Raw genomic sequence first — 22,077 nt, forward strand, 5'->3', positions numbered from 1 at the left:
AGCCTTCAGTGGTAGTGCCTATGTGTAAAAAAAATCATTAATTTTATCTCTGGATACTCACTGTGTTGCTGAGCACATACATACCTTTTGTCTGAGTAGCAGTAAAAAGACAAATAAAAAGTTAAATCATTATCTTTCAAAAGCATAAAATGTATCACTGAGCAGCCAGACCCTCTGAGCTTCTGAAGGCCTGGTTAGCCCCCACACTGGAAAATGTATACGTGGATTTTGGCATGGGCTTAGTAGTGGCCTCTGCCCTGAACCTCATTTAATTTAAAACCAGCCCTGCTCAGATGTGTGACAACTAAACATTGGCTGCATATACAGGTTATTTTTGGGAGGTTGCGATAAGGAAGTATGCTGTTTTGTATGTCAGACAGCAACAGGCTGAAAACTTCAGGTTTGACCCAGCCTAACATTGGAGTGGTACACAGAAGTTGGCTGTCTCTTGGGCGTAGGGGTGAGGATGTATGCTGTATATATACTTAACTATAGCTACTTAAAATATATGACTGTGGCCATTTGTGCCTTCATCCCAGTATAATACCAGAGGGATACACAAAAGGTGAATATCTTTTTTAGAGGCAGTAGGGAGGCAGGCAGAAATGGAATTTATGCATTTTTTTTCCAAGCATTTGTCTTCTTCTCAGTTTATTGGGAAACACTATTTTATCATGTACAACTTAAAAGAATAAGATGGAACTTCTTTCCTTGCTCATGTTTTTGTACATACTATTAATGGATCAAAAGGTTAGAAAATAGCTCTAAAATGAACCTCATAGCTTGTCATAGCTCAGCTTAATTCAATTTTTATTCTGCAGTTATTACACTGCACTCTCCTGGCCAGTTGGGGTATCTCAATATGAAGTAGGAAAAAGGAAAGTTGAGTAAGATTGAATTTCTTTCTTTGGTTATGATTTTTGTTTGAACATCTCTGAATAAAAAGGTTGGAAAGAAGCTCTAAAATCCACATCAGAAGAGCTAGAAAAAAAATAAAAAACAGCTTCTGGGAACTAAACCCTAAGATCATCTGCTTAATTATTTGCTCCACGGTTATTGTATTCCCTGCCCCAGTTGGAGTGTGCTGAAAGGACGTAGGAAAAAACAAACTGAAGAGTAATATTGAATTTCTTCATTGGTCATGATTTTTGTCCATGGCGTTATGTAATCAAAGGATGGAAAAAAAACTCTAAAATGCACCATCTAGAAAAAACATAGTTTCCTTGGGCCTAGCAGCCCCCACAGCCCTGTCTTAATTCAGTTATTTTCTTAGCAGTTATTACAGGGCACTCTGGCTCAGTTAGGGTATGTTGGAAGGATGCAAGAGAAAGATGAAGAATAAAGCAAATATGCACAAATGTAGAAAAAGGTAAAATGGATCATGTGAGGAGGACATGATGGGAGAACAAGGGGGACACTGAAGGATGTGTGGGGCACCATGCAGCTCTTCACCTAGGGTTCCATTTCACTTAAAGCTGGCCATGCCTTGGACACCAACTAAATGGGTTCAGTGACTGCATTAAAAGCTCCGTAAAGAGATACCAGATGACCTAACGATATAAATATCAAAAGAGAAAACATGAACTAGGTCGAAAGAAAGGAAAAGCAGCATAAGCTGAAAATAAGTTATATTTCCAGTCTGCCTAACATTGCATATTTTCCTCAGCTACTCTTTAAGATATAAGTTCTAAACAACTAGCAGCCTGAGTTCTCCACCTGCCTACCCAAATTTTAAGAAAATCACTGATGCAGAATGCGGTGGTGGTGCTGCAGTAGCGTTGTCGCCTCACAGTAAGATGTTGTCCTGTTCGATTCTCAGCTAGAGCGTCTTCTGTGTGGAGACATGCGTGAATGGGCATGCCTTCGTTGAAGGTTGTGCGTCAGGGCCGGCAACTCAGCACGTAAAAATCTACTGCCAATCATTAGCGGACCGGAGTTCCGCTGTGGCGACCCCTAACCGAGAAAAGCCGAAAGACACAACAACAACTGATGCAGAATGGGTAGATTGCTTCACTATTTAAAATATGAATTCAAACAGCATATTCAAATATAAACAGTTAGCATTAAGGATTCCTAATACCTCTAGCTGCCTTATAAAAACACAGCAACGAACTGCTGTCTTATACTTTTGTTAAAATCTGTAATTAATATAGTACTAAAACCACAAGTGCACATATTTTTTAATCAATTATAAAAGTCCTCAGTGAATCTAAAGTCAAGTCTTTGTATGTTTAACATCAATTTAAATGAATTATTAGATAATAATATTGCAAAATACTATGTAATGTTCATTATCTTCAACTCAATATTCTAAATACATACAAAAAGAACTGCACACAATAAACTTCAAATCGGCTGCACACATGGAGCTTATTCAAGCCGGCTGATCATGCCCATACACAGCAGTGCATTCAGGCAGAAAGTCAATCTTTTTTGTGAACAGCATGTCCTTTATTCTTTTTAACTTCCCTATGAAGAATTTTCATGTGATATTTTTTTCTGAGAATGTTGAAAAAGCTTCTTCTGTTTCAAGTACCTCTTTTGTGTTTTTTTTTTTATTTGTTTTTTGTTTGTTCTTTTATCATTGAGCAAAATAAATGCCTTTCACCATCTATTTTTCTTTACTGCTCCAATCAGCTTAGTATGGCATGGTAATTCCTAATAATTTGTGATGCTGTATGCTTGTCACTCATCTATTTTGAGAACTACAAACCTTTGTTCTTTGCTGTGTGCTCACTTTATAGAATGGTTTGCTGTTTCAACAATGGCAGATCTGTTTTTGTGTAACTAGTTAAATGGCTTAATGATGGACTGCATGCATACGAATTATTCAGTTAATATCTATGTGGTCACACTTACATATTTCCAGAAATTATTCTACACATAAATTAAATGAACGTGGGTTATCTAAAAGCAATTTGAGAAATAAAGTTTATAGAGGAAAATCTATTTATTTGTGTGTTTAGACACTAATTAAATGTTTGCAGTACAGCTGTCAACAGAATGGACTGCTGTCCCATCATGCACTACTAATAAATGGCAAAAGATGAGCTTCAAAAGCATCTTTAAAGTTCATCTAGATTTGTCAGTTAAACAACCATTTGCTGAAGACTGCTGGACTGAACCTTAACACATCATATCCTAACCAAGTACAATAAAACACAAATTTGCAACACCAGTTCCCATCCTAAAACAGAAAAAAGTGTTATTGTATATTGCAGAGCATGGTATAAGTCTATGAACATTAACTGCAACAGGAAAAACGTGCCCTGCAAAAAGTAAAGCATAAAAAAATCGTAGTGTGTGTGACCCTACATATCCACAGATGCTAAGAACACTTTTGTAAAAAATTACAGTAGACTATTTTTTTATTAAAGATATACTGTAGACATACTTCTCAAATGCTGACACAGCCAAGCAGCTTTTGGCCCATTTCATTCAAATCCAACTTAACTGAACTTCATACTCTGTTGACAAAATTAATAAAACAGTTATCTCACATTAGCATCTTCACATAATAATCACATAATTGTTATTTTCACTGTTAGCTGAACCTGCCTACAGTGAGTGGGAGCACATCAAGTAAGAAAAGGTCAGAAGGCACTTACATGCTATACTTTATCAATGGACTGTGCCTTTATATACCTCTCAAATTAGTGAAGCTATATACTTGGGAAAGAGGTCTCTAGCCTTCGCTAAATTACTGTAGTTTCCAGAATTCATAAAGCAACTGTCACCACAGGTTTGATGACCTTCAGAGAAAGTGAGGAGATCACTTTTTGGGTTTATGTAGGATTTCTGCAGAATGTGAAACACCTCAGATGGGTAAATTTTACATTTAAAATGCATACTACTTATCATTTTATATTAATTTTTAGGCTAATAGTTGTTTATATTTTTTTTCTTACAGGTTTAATTTTCAAAATATTCTCAAGTTAAAATGCACTGATCAAGCAGGCTTTTTTATTTAATTTCAGCTGTCTAGTCCATTTAGCATTTGTATGTGACTGGTGAGTGTTTCTTTACTACGTCTTCACAAGTAGTAAATGTACTGCTACAATAGCCATTCACACCATGCTGTGGCTGAGATGGTTCCAACCCTATGAAAAAAATTGAGCAGCATTCTACTGCAGTTAACTTTGCTACTTTTCTTTCAAACCTACAGTGATGTACCAATGGTATCTTGTGGGATTGCTATAATGTAATCTACTTTGACGTTTCAGATAAGGACCTGGTGCACCTACAGTGTGTGTAGAGCTCCAGTGAAATTATCGGGCAGTTCATGTCTCTACAACATAACTCCTTTGCTGCAGAACACTCGTGTGGCAGAAATTTAAGCATGTTTCAGATCTCAGAACCCATGTAGGCACCTAACTGTTATGGTTCAACGACACAAATATTTGAAGCTTAACTTGATCCATTACTTTATTTTAGGCATCATGTAACAGTATGAGAGATAAGCATGGATGAGCCAAAACTCAGAACTTTTTTGCCAAAATCTAAAGCTCTCAGTAAGATTCAGTCAGAAGAGCAAAGATGTAAGGATACCCTACTCTGGCCAGGGAAGGAAAGAATGAGAGGGGGAGATGGAGGTTGGGTTCTACTACTGCAACAGTGATCTATTTAAACATCTAGTATTACAGTAAGTAAACTACATACTGTACTATGTTTTTATTACATCCTTGTTGTGGTGGCCATTACAATACAGGACAATTGCAAAGGTGCAAAAAGAAAGGGTAGATGGAAAAGGACCAACGCCATGGAAGTCTAGTTCTTGCAATGCCTGCCCTAGCTCCGGAAACACTAAATAACTTGTACTGTTTAGTGAAGGTGTGAGCAGAACACCAAATAGCTGCTTCTAGAACAGGTCTAGAATCTTCCTCTTCTCTAAAAGATGCAGAAGTGGCCACTGCTCTGGTGGAATGGGCCTTATAATTCTGAGGGGTATTTTTACCATAGTTAGAAATGGTTTGTTTATATACTGTCTGACTTTTCTTTTTTATCATCACAGAACACAAACAGTGGCAGACAAGCTGAAATGGTTGAGCAATTTGCATAGGTACTGCAGAACCCTGGGATGGATCCTGTTTTCTATTTTGTTACTAACTAGAAAATCTTTTTCTTTTGGTTAAATAAGATTTTTTGGTAGAAGGTTTTCCTGCTTCCTTCAGCACCTGTTGCATGTCCTCAGAAAAAAGTGCCTAAAAGGTATTAACAGCTTATCATCCACATGGTTAAACTGAGATTGTGAATATTGGGATGAATCACAGCTCCAATGTCCTGAGTGAGCAAGTCAACTCACAGGAAGTTTTTGGTAACTAACCCTGGCCATTTCCATGAGAAGGGATAACTGGTGTTGTCTGGATCAACACAGTCTCAACAATAACATCTCTGGTAAATTCTTCCTGATCTTTTGAAGAACTCTGGATATTAGTCAAAAGGACAGAAAGCATAAACAAATATCCCTGTCCAGGGGAGTGAGAATGCATTTGTTTTCCAGGCTTTCTTGCAAGACACCCTGGAGTAGAAATGTATTAGTTGTCTGTTTATACGGTGGAAAACAAATGTATTTAGCAGGAAGACCTCTACTGTGTTACAGCCACTCATGAGGGTCTACCCTAGAGCTACTCAAATGTCTACAACTGCATTTGTGCTTTGATGAAATTTAAGTTGCCTGTAGGGAAAAACTGTGCTGAATGGCTGTAGCAGGAAATCCTGGCTAGTCTGCAAAGTGGATAAGATCTACCTCCCTTCCCAAATTTGTTAATGTATTGCATCACTATTGTGTTTTGTTATCACTAACAGAGGTCCTAGGGTTCAAAATTGATTTAGTGTTTTCGGGGCACTTATGAGGACCATCCCCTGAACCTTGACAACTTGAGAAACTGCCACCAGAAAAACTCTTGACTTGCCTATGGTCACTAATTGGGAGGGGTGGGGAGCAAAGGAAGTCCTGGATTTACAAAGACCTAAGTGGCACACAAAATAGGTTCTTTCTTCACAAAACTGAGAACATAAATCAGAGAAGACAGAGGATGAAGATGCAGGGTACAAAAAGATTTGAGGAACCATTGACTCTTCCAGTAGTGAGGTCTGGCAATTATAGTCATGAGGACAAGCAAAAGAATAGTTCCTGGAATACTCAGAAATTTTCTTGCACAGGACATTTTTATTGAGAAAGACTAAAAAGGTGGTGATTTTAAGAAAGCCTTTTTGAGGAAGAAAGGCCATCATCAAAGAGGTGCCCAAAATACATCAAAGGAAGACTATACTGTGAGAAAAAAACAAGAATGACTTCTTTAAAATTCAGTTTGAAAATTAGTTTGTTGCAAAGATCCCTAGTGAATGTAAGAAAGACATAGTATCTTGTTTGGTAGGTGCTAAGATCAGGCAATTGTCCAGGTAAGGGTATATGTGTATGCCTTGAAGTCTGCAATAAGCTAGGACTGGGGAAAGGCACTTGATGAAAACTCTTCAGGTGGTAGACAGTAAACTGAAAATGCAATACCAAAAGAGAGAATCTCAAAAATCATATGTGGATTTTGTGAAAGGGAATGTACAGATATTCATTTTTCAGATCTACAGTGACCAGGAATGTAATGGTTAAAAGGATGGGAAAGAGGTTTCCAGATTCGTTTTAAACTTTGGAACAAGAAAAGTGTTTATTTGGAAATATCTAAAATAGGCCTCCAACTGCCACCCCTTCTGGGAACCAAAAAATTCCAGGTCATAAAAGCTGTTTCCCCATTTGGTAGGGGGGACTGACTCTATTGTAAAATGATTTGGAGCAAAAGGTGGTCCCTTGGAAGCTGAGGAATAACTGATGGAAGTGTATGGAATGCCCACTAGATTCTGTACCCATGTTCTATAAAACTTAGCACTGATGGAAGTGTATGGAATGCCCACTAGATTCTGTACCCATGTTCTATAAAACTTAGCACTGATGGAAGTGTATGGAATGCCCACTAGATTCTGTACCCATGTTCTATAAAACTTAGCACTGATGGAAGTGTATGGAATGCCCACTAGATTCTGTACCCATGTTCTATAAAACTTAGCACTGATGGAAGTGTATGGAATGCCCACTAGATTCTGTACCCACGTTCTATAAAACTTAGCACTGATGGAAGTGTATGGAATGCCCACTAGATTCTGTAACCATGTGCTATAAAACTTAGCACCCAAGAGTCTGTAGATATTGATCTCCTTGATGGAAGCCACAGGAGAGACTGCCATGCAATTCTGACACAAAGGCTGGTGTGGGGGTGGAGTGGAGAGATAGACAGCAAAGATGGTAATATTTCATTTCTATTGGAAGGAGGATCCTTGAGACATCACCTTTCTGTTACTGCCACCTTATAATTACTTCTCGTACTGTTGCTTGGAAGGTTTTTGCTGACCTGAAAAGAAAAAGAAATCCCTCAAATGGAGGAATAGTTTCTTTCATATTTTGGAACTGGTGACATGAAATGTTGCTTAAACCCTTGCACGTCTTACTCAGTGGGTACTATTTTACTCCAATCTATCCACTCATTTCTATTTTAACTTGCTTTTCCTCATTATTTAAATTAATACACTTTTGTGTCACATTATGTTACTGAAATCTCTAAAGAACTGTACTGCACAACATTGTACTATTGCTGATTGTGAATGCTACTGAATTTCCTTGTGTTACTGTAACTTTTACATTGTTTGTATTTCTTATTGCTGGAGCTTTTCTGCCCAGCCTCCGCTGAAAAAGGACCTGTGTCCAGTCGGACTTTCACAGTAAACAAATACAGAATAAATAAAATAAAAAAATAAATAATTAACACTCCTCTCTCTCTCTAAGCTTTTTAAGCATCTCACCTGAGAAATTACCACACAAAATATATTTTTCCAGAGAATTTAACAGTTGAGCTTTCACATTCTCTGGAAAATTCTGAAGCCTTACCCCAGCACTGCATGACAGTTCCAGTAGCTGCGACTTTGCAGGCAGCATCCATAGCACCATAAGTGTATTTGACAGAATGTTTAATAACTTGGGAAGAACTGACCATTTCCAAAAGTCTGGATATGGCCTCATAGTTAGGGTGGTTTGAAAAAGATTGCTGCTAATATTTGCAAACATAGACAAAAGGTAAAAGAAAAAAGTTTCAGTACTTCTCTCTGCATCTAATAAAAATAATGGCAGATACTTAATTAGTATCTTGTACTCTATAAAAACTTTTCAAATTCTCATAGAGATACTTGTGACATATGATGCAAGCTAAGAAAGCAGAAAAATAGCTGCCATCCTGTTTTTAAATCTTGGTACATTAGGTCTAGAGTGGAAATTGAACCTCATGTCTCAGACACAATATGAAACTAAATATATATATAAAAACCTGAAGAAGGAACATCTTACTGAGAAAACATTATTTTCTTAAGGGCTTACAGATGACATGTTCTTTGGACTTTATTCCACCAAGGCTAGAAATATCCAACAGTAATTTGCTTCCATGCTTTGATATCATTAAAATTATTGTAATTTAGGTCATGGAAGTAAGATGTATACCAGTTCACAAATTCCCAGACCCAGAATAATAAATTTGTTCCAACACTTTAGAAAATCATAACAAAAATCATCTACTAAAGAAAATTTTGCTTCCATAAGAGCTAATAAAACCATACAGTTTAGGGAAGTTACGCATAACACATCTTAAGAAATTCTAATTCAGACAATGAAAGTCAGGATTAAATCACTGTTCATATGCTTCTTAGAATCATAATTTTATTTATTTATTTATTTGACATTTGTTGACCGGGTGGTCCAACTGAGCAAAAGCCCTTTTCCAGAAGAGGGCCGGGGAGAAAAGCTCCACAAGTAGTACAGACAAATAGTATAACAAATCCAAATTGTATAAATAGAAATAGATAGAATAACAAATCCAAAAGTATGCACATATATAGTATAACAAATCCAAACTGAAAGCAAATGTATATCACAAGTTATATGCAATTATAAACCATGGCACTACGAGTGGTACAGTAGCAAAAACAAGTATCAAATTATATGTATACATGTAACAAAAATATGTAGAGTAGGAAATGCAATTTGTACAGCAGACGTTATATACAAGCATATACCATGGCACTTTGACTAGTGCAGGAGCAAATACATAAGCCTAACAGTACCAGAAGTTGTACACAGAGTTCAGATAGGTGGAAAAAAAATCTTACAGTAGTAGGATAGGAGGAATATATGTTATAAGAGTAGAGACCAGAGAGTAGGAGATGTGGTTCTTGTTAGTCAAGAAGAAGTAGGGGGGTTGAATTTCAAGGTAAGAGTGGACATGAGAGGTGAGAGGAATGACTGAGGGCACCAGGAGCATGTCATGGTGGTGAGTACAGTGACAGATACAGGTCCTATTTAGATGTTTTGAGAGCAATCTTGAATCTCTCTGGGTGATTAATATTCCTGACGCATAGTGGGAGTTTGTTCCATGCTTGGGCAGGAAAGTAGCTGTACAATTTTTGCCCAATTTTGCTTTTAGGTTTGTACATAATGAGGAGGTTTGGTTAAGAACTTCAGAGAGATAGAGGGGGGTATAGTAGGACACTACTGAGGCCAAGTCAGGGCAAGAGGAGGGCTGGTACGGAATATAATCTATGTTCTGCAGCTGACAGAGGAAAAGTTGGTGGGGAAATTCTAACCAGTTTAGGCTTCTGACAGCAGGACAGTGGTGAGACTGATATGTTTGACCTGCTGCAAATCTAGCTATTTTGTTGAAGTAGATTTTAGTTTAGACAGGAGAGAGAACTGTAGGTTTGTGAGGATTTGAGAGCCATAGAAGAGGCTTGGGAGGAGGTAAGCATGGGATTGAAAGATTTTGGAACTGGCAATGAGAAATCTGTTGTTCTGATACAGAAGTCCAACTTTTTAGTGTTTTTTTAATGTTATTGGCGATGTGCATATCAAATTTGAGTTGGTTATCTATGATGACCCCCCAGAAGCTTGGTATGAGACTTGACTGAAATAGGTGCACTGTTAAGTGAAGAGATCGAGAATGTAGATTTAAGATGGTTCAGGGTTTTGGGGGTGAAAAGTAAGAGTTTAGTTTTGTTAGGGTTAAGAATCAGCTGATTCTTAGTGAGTCAGTTTTCGGTTGATAGGAAGGATTTCTGCTTGAGAGTATTTAGGTCAGAGAGGGAGTCCTTATGGTAATGACTGTGGCGTCGTCAGCATATTACACGAGAGATGACTGAGGATAGGAATTATATAACTTTTTAGTAAAAATGTTGAAAAGAAGAAGGCCTAGGATAGACCCTTGGGTTACTCTCATTTTGATGTGGAGGGCCAGAGATCTATTAGAGAGTCATCTAACTGACTGTAGCCGATCTGAGAGGTAACTAGCAAACCAGGAGATGGCTGAAGAAGACAGATTAAGTTCAGAGAGTTTAGTCAAAAGCAGAGGGTGGGACATGGTGACAAAAGCTTTAGAAGGGTCAAGAAATAGGGTAGAAACAAGTTTGTTGTTGTCCCTAGTTTGGGATATAGTGTTAATGAAGGATATAAGAGCAGTGGAGGTGCTGTGCTTTGGACAGAAGCTGTGTTGTGTGGGGGTGAGTAGGTTTCCTTGTAAGAGGTAGTATAGGATTTGCTTATGGACACATTTCTTTAGGATGTTTGAGAGGGGTGAAATAATTGCAATGGGTCTAAAGTTGGCAAGGTCAGAAGAGTTACCACCCTTTTGAACGGGTATGGTATAAAACTTTTTCCAAAAAGAGGGGACTTTGGATTCAGTGAGTGAGTGGTTAATGAAAATGGGGATGGAAAGTGCTAGTGAGATTGCATTCATTTGGAGGAAGAGTGGAGGTAGATTATCCACAGAATGAGAGCAGGGTTTTAGCATGCTAAGCAAGGATTTAATATAGTTGGTGGATACAGTTTTCAGTGAGAAGGCAGGAGAGGGATTAGGGGATGTTGATGGGTCTGGGGGTAGTGATATTAGTACAGGAGTTTGATTGTGGTGATAGCTTGCTGATTGTTTCAATGAAGTGTTAATAAAATGTGTTAAGCCTTTAAACTTTTTAGGGTTATCACCTAATTGTTAAAATGTAATTTTCCAAAGAGTTGTCTGATTGTCATGATAAAAGGGTTGTGAGGAAACCTACATTGCTTAGAATGTTATAAGTAGAAGGCTGCTGAATTGTTTTGACTGATGTCTTGAAAGCTGGTGCTTATTAGGTCACACAATGAGTTCTATGTTAGAGTAAAAAAAGAAGAAGGTGGTGTGTTTTATGTTTTTCTCACTTTCTCCAAGTTTACTTGACCTCAGAGTAAATATTTACATATATATCGGTTTACGTTCATTTAACTGAATCACAGAACAGTTTTGTAGAAAAACATCAACGCTAATAGTCAAGTTATGGACAGCCTAGTGCTAGAGATATTGAATTAAAGGAACCAAGTCAATACTCGCATTTTTTTTTTATTTACTGTAGCATTCACAGAAAATTCACCAATTGTGGAAGGGTCTAAAGAAACACAAACATCTACCTGTTTGTACGTACATTTTTGAAGGGAGGCAAGACCCCTTGTGCCCCTCCCAACCCTTGCAAATTATATATACCAACTCCAAGATCTCACTGCAATGAGGAAAAGGTAAATTTCCGATCCTCACTGTACTGCAATCTCCATTCAAAAGCTTCAGCAGCAGACTTCCTAACATTGACTTCACATGCATGAATGGCAGGCTCCGTTCATTCACATTAATTCAATAATACATGGTACGACATTTCAGTCAGTCTAGTAACAGCACTCAGTCAGGGAGCTTACCTCAAGGTCAGGAGTGCAGGGAGAGCTTGCTCCCCCTTACAAAAAATGTTTTTTTTTCTGAACTTGTTAGTGTCACTGTTTTAAATTATAACCTCTAAAGGTTTTAGAACTTTTATGTTCAGTTAATGATGTGTTGGAATAATGATACAAATTATTCATAGTACATCTGGGTTATGCTAATGAAGAGTGAAGTAGGAAAAATCCCATGCAATTATAACAAATCTCTCTCTCTCTTAGACTGGAAACAATAGATTCAAGAACCTCAAACTAACAGAACTGTAAGGGTGACAATTCCATATTTTCATAAACTTGTTCATCAGAATGTTAAAATTAAGAAGTACTCCCATAATAAATTCCAGAGCTGAAGAATGGGATATGTAAAGTACAGAATTTCATCATGCTTGTGATGAATCAGTTCTACAAGAGAAAACTAAACTTCATTTCAAATATTACTTCTAATATCAAACTGTACTCAGAGGTAAAATATGCTTAACAAAGTCACTAGACTTATTTGAAACTCAAAACACTTTTCCTGAATACCAAAGCTGAAAGAAGGCAGAGATCGGGCACTTGTAATGCTCAGGCTGTACTCCTAAATGTGAGCTCCATCCCAGTAGTACTTCCCTTAATGATACCTCTTTGGGAATAAGCAGGAAGCATTCTGATAAAACTGTTAATTTTCTACACACACACACACACACACACACACACACACACACACACACACACACACACACACACACACACACTATGGAGAACTTTTCAAATATTAATTTTTATTAAAAATATCTTCAGAAACTGAAATATTATGGCAGCACCTCAAAGAGCTTGGTTCTCCAGCTCACTTACTGGTGTGGGAGGCTTGCTGTGCAGTCTGCACATCTCCCTGTGGGTTTTTGAGAGGTGGCCCTGTTTCCTCCTACATTTCAAACACATCATTGACAAATTCCTCTGAATTGCCCACTGATCTGCATTTTGTGACACTGAGTGAATGAGTGTCCTGTGATGGGCTGCACACTATTCAGAATTAGATCCTCTGTCTTGTGCCAAGTAAGCACCAGTAAAAGGTTTGGCTCCTCCCACGTATACTAAATGGAATGAGAAGGTAACTAGAGAATTAGTGAATTAATAAAATGAATTGTAGGCTTTACGAATAATAAGATAATAGCCCAGGATACTGTTCTCCAAATAAAAGTAACAACATAGTGTTTGCTTTTAAATAACACCATTTTACAAATGTGGCAAAATAATAAAATAATGCATCTTATTAACAGTACATTTCAAATACTAAAATAACACAGGTTAATAAAGTTAGGTTTAAAGCACGTAAACGTTGCTTGACATTTCTCATTCACTCTTTCCAATTTCATTATGTAATTAAAAGTAGGAATTGTAAATAAAGTAGTCTTTTAAACTCTAGCAAGGCAGAACAACACATACAAAATGTAGTTATAGCCACATAAATATTATTTAATCTACAGCAAGCAGGGACTCAGACTTATTCTAATCACATATCTCAAATCAAGAACCCCTGACAGTGAATATTAGATTGCTAATGAAAAACTGTTCTTTCAGAATAACAGCATAACACACTATAAGTTAAAAGTAAATGATTTTTAACTTACTAAACTTCACAACCAAATAAAATTCTGTGACAATGCAAAGTTATTCAGGGTGATGTTTACTCCTGCAAGACTAAGAAGAACCTAGTAGATGCATCCAGGGGAAGAGGTTATTCCTGCATGTATTATGCAACATTCTCTTCTCTACATCACACTAACTGAGCAAGAATTTAGCTTAGCCTTGTTCTGAAAATGTATGTTTTTCATTAAGGCAAAAAGTCTTGTAAAATGCAACATAGGTCCAAATAGAGAGGAGAAGAAATAATTGTATAAAAAATCAGTCTGTCAAATAAAGACGTTATGTTCTTACCATAATGTTCCATGTGAGTTGTCCCTCTTGCCATTCATTCTTAACTGATGGGTTCAGAGCCGATCCTCGGCTCCGACTCCTCCGTTTTTTACAAACTCGAGATCTTCAGCTAGCTTGAGGCTAATCCCCTATCCCATAATGCCCTAGTGGGCTCCTCAGATCTTGTTTGCATGCATATAAAAAGTTGTATAAAGGTTATCTCTGTATACTATAAGAAAAAACTGAAAAAGGTCAAAGTCCAATTATTAATAAAGTCCAGATCCCCCAGGAATCCAAAGGCTGGGGGTTGGAGGGAGGGACATAAGAATGAATGGCGAGATGGACAACTCACATGGAACGTTATGGTAAGAACATAACTTCTTTATGTGAAGTTGTCCTATCTCGCATTCATTCTTAACTGATGGGACAGGATCCCTAGCACCATTAATCCTGGGTGGCTCATGAGAGTATATTCTTCAAGCACTGTGGACCCAAAGGAAGCCTTGTCCCTGGAGGCCATATCTACTTTGTAATGAGTGATGAATGTATGAGGTGTTGCCCAAGTTGCTGCTGCACAAATGGTATCTACAGGAACTTTGGCATGAAAAGCAGAAGTAGTAGTAATGGCTCTAGTTGAATGAGCCTTTACTTTGCCTGGTAATTTCTTAGTCACTGAGTTATAAGTAAAGGAAATACAGTCTGACAGCCATCTGGACAAGGTGGGTTTTGCTACCGCTGTACCTTTTTTAGCTTCTGAGAATGAGACAAAAAGTTGATCAGATTTTCTGAATTCTTTTGTTCTATGTAAAAAGAAACGTAATTGTCTGTGGACATCAAGATGGTGTAGCATGTATTCTGCCTTATTGCCATACTTGGGGAAAAAGACTGGCAATTCTATGGTTTAATTTAAATTGGATTATGAAAAGACTTGAGGTAGGAAGGATGGATTTGTTCACAGGGAAACTCTGTCGTTGTGAAACAAGAGGTATGGAGGTTTGATTGAAAGTGCTTGCACTTCTGACACCCTTCTAGCTGAAATGATGGCCACTAAAAAGAAAGTTTTCCAAGTTAAAAATTTCAACTCGCATGAAGACTCAGGTTTAAATGGTGGAAGAATTATCCTGGACAACACGAAGTTGAGGTTCCATGGAGGTAGTGGAGGTTTTATTGGTGGCCTTAAAAGACAAGTACCCTTAAGAAAGGCTTTACACAATCTATATGACATAATGTTTGGTCCATTTTCACCTAGATGAAAATTTGATACTGCTGCTAATTATACTCTGATAGTAGCAGCTGCAGTATCCTCTTAGAAAAGCTTTGCTAGAAATTCTAAAACAGAAGAAAGAGGTGCAGAGTAAGGGTCAATTTTATTTTCTAAAACCCAACTAGAAAATCTTTTCCATTTGCTAAGATACAGTCTTCTTCTTGATGTCTTATGAGAAGATATCAAAATGTGTCATGTGGCAGAGGACAGATTTTTTTACCTGGCTATGTTTGGAACAGGAGCAGCCAAGCTGTCAACTTGAGGGTTTTCAGAGATGGATGAGGAACTCCTGAAGAATGGATCAGAAGATCCGGCACTGTGTCCAGGATCCAAGGTTCCTTCTGAAGATGAGGATGTAGGAAGGGGAACCAAATTTGATGAGGCCAGTAAGAGGCTATCAGAATTAAGGTCCTTCCCAATATGCTGGCTTTCTGTATAACTCTGGAGATTAATGGGAAGGTTGAAGGGGGGAAAGGCATATAGGAGTCCCAGGGGTCAATCGTGTACCAGTGCATCCCTCGGGGAATTCTCCGGATGGGGAATTACGGCAAAATATTTGCTGCATTTTGTGTTTGTCGACATGGCAAAAAGATCGCAGCAAGGCTGGCCCCATTTGCGGAAAATGCTCTCTGCTACCTCTTGTTTGAGGGACCACTTGTGAGGCATCAGTATTTCTCTGCTGAGTTTGTCCGCAATGACGTCCAGTCTTCCCGGGATGTGCGTTGCTACTAGAAAGCGTTGGGAGGAAGTTGCCCACTGCCAAACCCTGAGAGCCTTTCGACAAAGGGGATAGGATTTGTTTCCTCCTTGTTTGTTTACGTACCATACCACTGACATATTGTCTGTTGAGATTGCAATCATTCCTACAGGTACAGATTCTTGGAATGCCTGCAATGCTAGAAGCACCACTCTCATCTCTAGAACACTGATGTGCAAGTGAACCTCATGTTCTTGCCATGTGTCTTGGGCTGTTCTTCCTAGATAATGCCCCCCCCCCCATCTGGGAAGTGTCCGTCGTCACTGTGGCTAGCGGAGCTGGGGGGACAAGGGGCTTGCCTATTGTCACCTGGTCTGATTGAAGCCACCAAAGTAGATCTCTTTTGCATGCTTGCATCAGAATAATCTTGTGAGACATCGGAAGCATTTGCACTGACAATTGTGCGAAAAGAAGCCACTGCAAGATCCTCATATGCATGCGTGCCAGGGGAATTACTGTAATAGCAGCTGCCATCATGCCCAGCACCTTTAGAACCTCTCTAGCTTGAACTTTTGTTTTGTGTAGAAGATTCAGGACTTGTTTTTGAAGGACTTGAATTTTCTCTTTTAGAAGGTTTACCATCATTGTGACTGTGTTTAATTCTATTCCAATAAAAACAGTATGTTGAGATGGCAAAAAGGCAGAATTTTCATAGCTGACAGTAATTCCTAGCTGTGCAAATAGTTTTAATGTTGTGTCCCTTGCTTTGATGAGTAGTTGCTTGGTAGTAGAGTTAGGAGCCAGTCATCTAAGTATGGAAACACTCGGAATCCTAGTCGCCTCAGATGAGCCGTGACTACTGCCATGCATTTGGTGAACACTCTGGGGGCTGTAGTGAGGGCAGAGCCTAAAATTGATAATGACTGGCTCCCAGCTGAAAGCGCAGATGACTTCTGGATGGCCTGTCCATTTTTATGTGGTAGTACGCATCCTGAAGGTTTGTCGAGCACATCCAATTGTCTTTTCCTAGAAAAGGAAGTAGTGACTGCAATGTGATCATCCGGAACTTTGTCTTTTTTTTTACTGATTTGTTCAGTCTGTTGAGATCCAGTATGGGTCTCCAGTACCCTGTCTTTGGAACTAAAAAGAATCTTGAGTAAGTTCTGGATCCTATTTGGTCTGCGGGGACTGACTGGATGGCACTTTTTTCTAGCAACTTTTGAATCTCTATGGTTCCTTGATCCCTCTGATTGGGTGGAACATCCAGGATTCTTTTGATTTGCGGAGATGACATTGAAAAGGGTATTGAGTAACCTCTGGATATGATTCTTTGTACCCATCTGTCTTCTGTAAATTTTTACCCAGGTGACTGAGTACAAAGACAAGCATCCCTCGACTGCCTCCAGAGTGGGACAGACGGGCCTCCTCTCAGGAGTGCTGAAAAGGCTTACTAAAAAAAAAGATTTGCAGTTGCCTTGGTTCTGCCGACCTCCTCTGCCGTGTGGTCGATGTCTTCCATTATTACTTCCTCTTCTGACCCTGAAGGATTTCCGGAACCATATATTTCCCCCTTTATGATCCTTGGGATGGGATCTTGAAGGGGTGGAAAAATGTACTCCCACAGCAGAGAGTGTTTTTCCTTCCTGTTCACACCTGGCTAAAGTCTCTTTTTACTTTCAGCCCGAACAAGAATGAACCATCAAAGGGGGTGTTTATAAAGGATGAATTGAAGGGTTCCGTGAAGTTACAGAGGTGCATTCAGGAGTGTCTCCTAAGGGCGATTCCTGAACACGCTGACCTACTCACTCCATTGGCTCCATAAGGGATTAGCCTCATGGACGAGTTCATCAGGGAGTTGAGGGTGGAGAGCTGGGATGATACTTTCTCTGATATCCCCTCAGCTACTAAACCCTGGAGAGAATCTCCTAGCTCTTTTATGAGCTCTCTCTGTAACCTAGTAAAGTGGGATAAATAGTTCAGAGACCATAGGGTAAAGGCCAATGATGAAAAGATGCGCTTTCCATATCTGTCCATCGTGTGCCTATCTTTATTCGGAGGATGAACAGATGAAGATGTTTCCGATAACTCCTTTTTCTGTGGCTGCCGCCGCCACCACCATAGCATCTACCGGAACATCTTTCGTTAAAAAAATTTATCTTCTGGACTGGTGATAAATTTATTAGGCCTCCCAGGGACAGGTTCCACTGTATCTGGAGACTCCCACACCTTTCCACAAACTAATTCCATGAGCTCGTCAAAAGGTGGAAACACCCAGGAGGAGGAGGGTCAAGATCCAAAAGCCTTCAGGTACACAGACTCCTCGTCAGTAGGGTTGATGGGCTTCCAGCAGCCTCTCTGATTTCGGATCTCTAGGATGTCTGCAAAGGAGACATCCTCAGAGGGCGACTGTGGGGACCCTTCTGATTCATTGAGGTCCTTGTCAGATGTAATTGACTCCTGCAGGGAGTCAAAATGCTTCCTCTTGCAAGTTTTCTTTCAAGGACCCTCTTCAGAAGGATATTCTGGAGAGGTCTTGGAAGATAAGGGTTCTCCCGCTAGGGTTTCCTGAAGTTCTGGATCTCTATGCCTTTGTGGAGTCGGTCTTGCTGAGACAGACACTGATGGTCTAAGGGATGGAATGGGAGTAACCAAAGGTGAGGCTGTCTCTGAGGACAGGACTCTCCTCATAGCCTCCAAAGCCCCCCTCCCATGACCGGAGGCTCTGGCTCCGAGGAACCGAGAGACACCTCCGGCGCTACAGGAGTAGGCTCTGAGGCAGAGGTAGGAGCCAAGCTCACACAAGCCGAAGCTCCAAAAAGAAGGGTCTGATCCGACAAAAAGTCGGCTCCACTCATCCCCCCGGAGCCGGCCGGTGAGTGTTGCCTGCTATACTTCCCGGATGGCACTGAGGTAGTTGGAGCAGTCGGGGCTGAAAGTCCTGGAGCAGGTCTCGGTTCTGACAACCCTGTCACCATCGGCTCCACCCATTCTGGCTCCGAAACCATGGGTTAGGTCAGAAGAGGAATCAAGATAGAAGGGATAGGTACAGTCAGTTCTGAGGCTCTTAGGGTCAGTTCCGATAAAAGTTTGGCTAACACCGGTGTCTTCAACAGTCTCTGCACCACACGATCCACATCCAAATCGGAGAAGTTCCTGGAGGATCTGGACAATGGGGCCGGAGAAGCTGACATTTGCAATAGTTGTGATCGTAATATTGGGGATACTGGTTCCAATGCAGGGGGCTGGCTCCATACTGTTAAAACCAATGGCTCCAAAACCATTGGAGCCGAGGTTGACGGTCTTTCTGATCCAATCTCTTTAGATACTGTCAGAGGCATTCTAGGTGTCTTTTTAGCCAGCTCCGACTCCTCCAAAGTAGAAGATCTTTTGCAGGATTTAGTTTTGTCAGATGAAGGAGACTTAGCCTCTGACTGGGAGCTTTGACCTTTTTCTATAGCTTCAGCAAAGCTAGACTTTACCAGTACTTTTAAAATTAATTTATTTTTCCTCTCATGGAGGACTCTAACGCTAAAAGAATGACAAATAGTGCAAGGGTTCTAGAAATGACTTGCACCTAAGCAATAGACACACACTGTGTGTTCGTCAGTCAAGGACATCTTTTGCCCACACTTAGGGCATTTTTTGAAACCGGAAGGTTTCGACTCTTTTGCCTGTTTTGACATTCTAAACAGCAATGTATATCAAAAGAACAACCAGTTATAAACCTCTCTAACTTAACCGAGGTTATAAAGACAAATATATATATATATTAAAGATTTACCAAGTAGAGAAGGTGAAAACACACACACACACACACACACACACACACACACACACACACACACACACACACACACACACACACACACACAGAATCTTTGGACTAACACTAACAAAACTGAAGAAAGGAAGCCCTCTAACTTAAACAGACTTCTGTGATAGAACTAACATTGAACTACTTTAAATATCAAAAAAACACACTAAGCAGCAAGAAGAAAAGGAGTCCTCTAAATTAAACGGGCTATTAGTTATACACTACAACTGTAAAACACTTATAAACTTAACTGATCATTTTAGTAATGATTAAAGCCAAAAAACACACTATCGAAACACTCTTAATAACTACGAGATGGGATGCAGTAAGTGTAGGCTGAACAAACAAGGCCTAGAGAGATAAAGGGATTCTGTTTTTAATTTTTAAATTTTAAACTAGAAAAACTATGTGACAGAACTGCTACCAAGCTAGTCTCAACAGTGATAGAAATAACCAGTTTAAAACGTGAAATAAGTATGAAAAGATTTGTCACTTAGCCTGAGCTAGTCAAACAACGCTTGATCTGTTTCCACGGCAAACGAGATCTAGGGAGCACACTAGGGCATCATGGGATAGGGGATTAGCCTTGAGCTAGTTGAAGACCTCAAGCTTGTAAAAAACAGCCGAGTTGGAGCCGAGGGCTAGTTCCGAAGCCATCAGTTAAGAATGAAGGCGAGATAGGACAACTTCACATCAGATATTAGTTCTGTCACCAAACTTAAAGAGCCTATGACAAGAAAAATAATCAGAGATCCTACAGATGTTTTGAAAATGTTATAAAAATTGTATAAAACAGAGGTATAGGGAAACCAAGAAAGAGCACAAATGGATATATTTATGGAAGACTTCATTATCCCAAGTTCAAAGGAAAATGAGTCTCAAGAACTAATAGTTAAGATAGCAGGAGATACGATAAAAATCATGATGTATTATCAATCTGAAGGGAAGTCTCCAGAAACAGATGATATTCCTGTGGAAGTCTGGAAATTAGGAGGAAAGAACATGATAAAGATTTGGAAGGTTTTCTTAAATAGTATGTAAAAAAGGTGAAAAGCCAGCATCTTGGAAGAAAGCTGTGACGGCTGTATTACCAAAAGAGGGTAAAGACCTGTCAGGCCCAGCTTTAAATACACCCATTTCAGTTTTAAACCATGATTATAAAATGTTTATGTCCATCCTAGCTAAAAGAATGTCAAATGTGTTGCCACCATTGATAGATATGGATCAGTGTGGTTTTGCTGGGGGTGGGGTGGGGGCAAACATTTGACAACATAAACAGAACAATGATGATCCAGACTGAAGCAGAATGTAAGAAAATACTGCTGTTGTTGGTGGCTCTTGATGCAGAAGAAGCATTTAACAGAGTAAGCTGGGATTTTATGACTACAACAATTGAAGCATTTGCATTAAATATTACAATAAGAAGATAGATGAGGGATTGGAGGCAAGAATTAAAGTGGGAGATTTCCTCTCCAATAACTTGTGCTTGAACAGTGGAATCAGACAAGGTTTTCTCTCCCCACTTTGATATTTTCTCTATATTTAAAGTCACTAGCAAATAAAATAAGGGACTTGGAAATTTGAGGGTATAATTGGTATGGCATTTAAGAAAAGTTGGCTTTGTGCATTATACTGTTTTGTACTTGATAAATCCAGAAAAGGACATTTTGGTGTTGGGGAACACTATGTGACAGTTTCAGGATATAAAATTAATGAACTGGCTCAGAAATATTCATATTTATGAGGACATGATTAAAATGGCTTCTGTTTTGGCAGCTAAGGATATGTGGGAAGAGACTAAACAAAAGATAATACAAAATCTGAGAAGCTGGAAGCTCTTGTTTAAGGATATAGAGATTATGATACAAGTAGTGAATATATGTTTTAGTCCCTTTAGTTTTATACACAGGTCAGGTATATTTTTATCAACCAGAGGATAAGTTGTGGATAATAACTAATAAAGAGTTGAAGGAATTTATCTGGGAGGGGAGGAGTGCAAAAGTCATACCTCTCAACTTCTTAGCACAAGTAATCTGGGCAAAGCCTGAAACAGTGTGTGTGTGTGTGTGTGTGTGTGTGTGTGTGTGTGTGTGTGTGTGTGTGTGTATGTGGGGGCAAAGGCCTAAAAATAGTTAGAGATTTTAATTTTTGCTGGTATAAACTTAGGAAGTTGATAGAATAACAGGATTTGTGTTAACAAGAATTTTCTGGACGATATGAAGTCTTAAAACTCAAATGCACATGACTTCAATCCTGAGTGATTTGCCAGAGAAACACACATTTTTTGAGAAGGAGATCAAAAATGAGGCAGAAACCTGGACTTGGACAGTTGAGAGTTATGGTAAGAGTTAAGTGGGATAAACTGATCTTCCCAATAGAACAAAATGGTTTAGGATTACCTGATTTGAAGGGCTACTTTAGAGCTGCGCAGTTAAGGTTCATATAAATAACACAAGCAAAAGGTTATAAGTCAAAGTGGAAAAGGATAATGATGAAGAAGGAGGATAGTTCAAAAAATAAGGAGAAAGTGGGATTTTGGATGCAGATCCTTTACAAGAATAATAATCATACCAAATATTACATTCATAAAG

The 22,077-nt window shown here is 39.1% G+C and overlaps 1 protein-coding gene across 1 annotated transcript in view; it reads right to left on the reverse strand.

Annotated features, from left to right (window-relative positions):
* EPB41L4A (erythrocyte membrane protein band 4.1 like 4A) overlaps positions 1-22,077 on the reverse strand; it is a 2,214,504-nt gene that overhangs the window by 794,613 nt on the left and 1,397,814 nt on the right. The gene's annotated exons all lie outside the window — the stretch shown is intronic.

Source organism: Protopterus annectens, chromosome 2.part2, assembly GCF_019279795.1.
Source record: "Protopterus annectens isolate FY-2018-M chromosome 2.part2, PAN1.0, whole genome shotgun sequence".
In the NCBI taxonomy this organism is placed as follows: domain Eukaryota; kingdom Metazoa; phylum Chordata; order Ceratodontiformes; family Protopteridae; genus Protopterus; species Protopterus annectens.